Source organism: Ixodes scapularis, unplaced genomic scaffold (genome assembly GCF_016920785.2).
Source record: "Ixodes scapularis isolate PalLabHiFi unplaced genomic scaffold, ASM1692078v2 PGA_scaffold3__209_contigs__length_174095766, whole genome shotgun sequence".
Taxonomy (NCBI): Eukaryota; Metazoa; Arthropoda; class Arachnida; order Ixodida; family Ixodidae; genus Ixodes; species Ixodes scapularis.
The window spans coordinates 86886870-86891688 of NW_024609868.1; the positions used below are offsets into that span (position 1 = coordinate 86886870).

The following is a 4819-nucleotide window of genomic DNA, read 5'->3' on the forward strand; positions in this document are numbered from 1 at the left end:
TCCGTTACGGTATCCCCGAAGAAAACGCCACAGCTGCGCATGCGCGCCGCCATCCATCTCTGTATAGTTCAAGGTTTTGTAGCGGATTACGGAGCGCTATCCGGGTGCTTAGCGGGCTGCGGAAACGGTCTACTACAATTCCCTAGTCTTCAAAAGCGGCGATATTTTTTTAGGGGCGAAGCTCCTTAGGGTCTAGCCTTGTCCGCCCGGCGTCCGTGCTCACATCGATCTTGCTGGTGCTCCTGCTCGTGATCGTGCTCGTGAGCTCACGAGCTCACGTGCTCGTGTAGGGCAAAAAAAAAATGATTAAAAAAAAAGAAAAAGAAAAATGTTTGCGCAGTCGACAGGATTCGAACCTGTGCGGGGAGACCCCAATGGATTTCTAGTCCATCGCCTTAACCACTCGGCCACGACTGCGGGACAGTGGGGGCTCTGAGATGCCGTAGTAACTCGAGAGCTGGGGATGTCATGGTTGAAAAGTTGCATGTAGCCGCTCAACGTCTATACAGGAGAGGGCGCTGCGGTCAAATGCGTATATAATCGCGTTAAACTTTGCATGCATTGGCTCAACGTTTATAGACAAGAGGGCGCTGCGGTCAAATGCTCAAATGCGTATAAAACCACTTTCCATACCACACTTTCTCTTTCTGACATGGACGAAAACGAACGAAAGACTCGGTATGCTGCGGCTCAGCTTCTACACAGACAAGCACCACCAGAGCTTCGTCCCCTTCAACATCATTCACCACGTGGAGATGCGGTCGTTTTTTGTTTTTTTTTTGTATTTTTTTTATTTTGTTTGTTTTGCGATGACGTGGACTTTCTTGAAACGGAGTTTTGGTTTTATGTTGTACATTCAGGCTGATGTCCTGAGAATCCAAAGATGTAGCGTAGCTACGCTTAAGCCAACGTTACTGGAACACTCAGTTGGGAAACTCGCCGTCGAAACTTGGGCCGCTGGCGTACACTGAGACCGAGCTAAATACAACAGCGCCACTCTTTATCATTTGTCTGTACTGTGGTCACCTTGAGCTTTTACAAAGCATGTTTTTTGCGTAAAAACAAACGGAAAAGACTCTTTTTGTTTGAAATTTATTGGAGTTTAGTTTAAAAAATGGGCGCGTGATGTTTTTTAAAACTTTAAAACGGCAAGGACCGGTTACAAACCGTTCATTCATCTGGAGGCGTTGCAGTTGTAGTGCAACGCTCAACCCCATGTAGCGAAGTGACTCTGCAGACTTCGCTGGAGGCTGTGGCAGCCCGCATTTTGTTAGATCGTTTAATTACAGTTTGTTCCTTATATATACCCCACAGTTATCAGCTAAAGATTGAGGAGCTTGAAGACCTTGTTAGTCAGCTCCCACCACCTTTTCTGCTTTTGGGAGATTTTAACGCACACAATCCTTTGTGGGGGAGTGGCAGACGAGATCCCAGAGGGGCTCTCATTGGACGCTTTCTTCTTTTCTCGGGATTTTGCCTAGTTAACACAAATGAAGCCACATATTTTAGTTCAACAACTCACACTTTCTCTTCCATTGACCTATCTATTTGTCGCCCATCATTATTCCCATTGTTTTCATGGAAGGTCATCCCGAATCCTCACGAAAGTGACCACTTTCCCATCATTTTAGAATTCAACACTCTTCCCATGACAGTCCCCACGCGCTCTCCTCGTTGGAAATTCGAAAACGCCGACTGGTCAACTTTCAAAGAATCGTCTCTTTTGGCATGCACATCACTTGACGATCTCGATATCGACAGAGCCACTGAATATATCACTCACCTCCTTTTACAGGCTGCCATTCTTTCCATCCCCATGACGTCCTCGCATCTACCCAGGAGACCTAAGCCTTGGTGGAACAAAGATTGCCGTTTGGCCAAAAAAGAACAAAATCGAGCTTGGGGTATTTTTAGGCGCTACCCTACAACATGTAATCTTATTGAATTTAAAAGAAAAAGGGCCCAGGCGAGGTGGATTCGAAGGCAAGCAAAGAAAAAAGTTTTAGAGGGTACGCTTCCTCAATTAACAGCACTATACTTGCGAAGAAAGTCTGGGATCGCGTACATAAAATTGACGGCTCTTACCGGGCATTCACTGTCCCACTCCTGAGTCGAAATGGAGTGTGTCCTGCAAGTCTTGAGGAACAGGCCAACATCCTTGGCAAGCATTTCGAGTATGTCTCCAGTTCCCAACATTATACTCAGACGTTTCAGCGACTCAAGATAAATGCCGAAAAAAAAGCTGTTAACACATCAGGTGGCACGCACGAACCCTATAATACACTATTTACATTATATGAACTTCAAATGGCACTTCTTTGCCCCAAACAAACTGCCCCTGGACCAGATGGTATTCATTATAAAATGCTTGAACATCTTCATCCATCCACTATGGAGCTAATTTTGTACCTTTTTAATAGAGTTTGGCTCAAGGGCCACTTTCCATCCTCCTGGAAGATCGCTGTGGTTGTTCCAGTGCTGAAGCCCGGCAAAGATCCCTCTTGTGCATCTAGTTTCAGACCAATAGCTCTAACTAGCTGTCTTTCCAAGACACTAGAAAGGATGATTAACAAGAGACTGACGTTTTTTTTTCTAGAAAGAAACAACTGCCTTGATAAGTTCCAGTGTGGCTTTCGTACAGCATGGTCCACTGTCGATCATCTCGTCCGCTTTGAGACCTTCGTACGTGAGGCGTTTCTCAAAAGGCAACAGTGTCTCTCCATCTTCTTTGATTTGGAGAAGGCATACGACACGGTCTGGCGTTACGGCATACTGCAGGATTTGTTCGATCTTGGTTTCCGTGGCCGAATGTTGAGTGCTATACAGAGTTACCTGCAGCAGCGTACTTTCCGTGTGAGGCTGGGAACATCTCTCTCTAAAGAATTTTTACAGGAAAATGGAGTCCATCAGGGGGGTGTGCTGAGTGTCACTCGTTTTATTGTCAAACTTAATTCAATTGGCCGTGCAATTCCTCCTTCGGTGCAGTATTCTTTATATGTTGATGATCTCCAGATCTCCGTTTCATCCTGTAATTCCTCAATTTGTAAACGTCGCGTCCAACTTGCGGTTAATAATTTGGTCAGATGGGCCGATACAAATGGTTTTAAATTTTCTCCCGAAAAAACAACTTGTGTCAGCTTTTCTCGTCGACGGGGTGCTCTTCAGGAACCGTCTTTGAGCATGTATGGTTCTCCTATTGTTGTAAAAAATGAACACAAGTTTTTGGGCCTTGTGTTCGATTCCAAGTTGACTTTCGTTTCACACATTAAGAGCTTAAAACTCAAGTGTCTTAAATGTCTGAACATCCATAAGGTCTTGTCACATGTATCATGGGGCTCCAATCGACTGTGTCTGTTGCGTATCTATCGCTCAGTCATTCGCTCTCAGCTTGATTATGGTTGTATTGTCTATAACTCTGCTCGGGCATCAGTTCTAAAGATGTTAGATCGTATTCATCATCAAGAACTGCGATTGGCTACAGGTGCGTTTCGCACCTCCCCAGTGCTTAGCCTTTACGTGGAAGCAAACGGACTGTCCCTTGAGCATAGGAGGTTTTCCCTGGGTTTTATGTACTCTGTCAGGGTGCGCTCTGTCGCAGAGCACCCCGTTCGAGATAATATTGAGACTATCAAGTTCCAGCGTACATTTGAAAACAAACCTTCCATAGTCCCCCCTCTTTCTATGAGGAATAATACTGCAGCACAATCTGTTGGGATTGATGCAAAGCCTCAGCTAGTCCAGTACCCACCGGATGGTGGGTACTGGACTAGCTGCCACATACAATGCGACCTTACACTGACCAAGTATAACAAAAAGAATGTTCCACAGGAAGTCATAAGGCAGGACTTCTTTGAGCTTCAGACCAAATATCACGAGTATGCCAGTTTTTATACAGACGGGACAAAAAAAGACTCAGTAGTAGGCTGTGCTATGGTGGGACCATCGGTAAATCAGGTGAAGAGAATAAATTCAAAAGCCTCTATACTAACAGCAGAGCTTTATGGTTTGCTGCTGGCTGTTGATTACATAATCAAAAAACGACTTTCTGAAGCTGTAATCTACACCGACTCTTTAAGCTCTCTGAAGGCAGTCGCATCAATGAGCCGTTCAAAAAACCCACTGGTTTCTGAGTTCAAGCGCAAGATTATCCTGGCTGCTAAGAAAAATCTTGACATAATCTTATGCTGGGTTCCTAGCCATGTTGGCATTCCTGGAAATGAAGCATCTGATTGTGCAGCTAGCTCTGCTAACGATCGAGAGATTGACACACACCAGATACCCTACAGAGATTACCACAACTCTCTGAAACGTTGCATCAAAGCAAAGTGGCAGGTGCAGTGGAACAGCGAAACCAGCAACAAACTACACGCAATCAAACCTTTTTTAGGCGAGTGGGAGAGTGCGCGACATCGGGAGCGCTTTTATGAAGTTATACTCTGTAGGTTACGAATCGGTCATACCCGTCTCACACATGGACACCTCTTGAGCGGGGAGAATGCCCCGGAATGTGTGCACTGTAACCTACCTCTAAGTATTATGCACATACTCATTGAATGCCTTATGTATGACCAATGCCGGTATAAACACTTCTCACTGCTTTATAGAGAACACATTTCACTACACCTTGCCCTACTACTATAGGTGACGAACCGCTCATTCCATACAGTTGTGTTTTTAATTTCCTCACAGATATCGGCCTTCTGCACCGACTGTGATTTTACTTTCTATCCTAAATTCATTGTCATATTGTTTACACTTATACACATTCATGTTCATGGTTTTATCATATATTACGCTACTATAGCTCTTTCCTCTTCTT

General features: G+C 44.8%; 1 non-coding gene across 1 annotated transcript; it reads right to left on the reverse strand.

The window, feature by feature from the left end:
* Positions 1–335: 335 nt before the first annotated feature.
* Positions 336–417, reverse strand: Trnas-aga. Its single transcript has one exon. It is a non-coding gene; the product is annotated as a tRNA-Ser (tRNA).
* Positions 418–4819: the final 4402 nt, after the last annotated feature.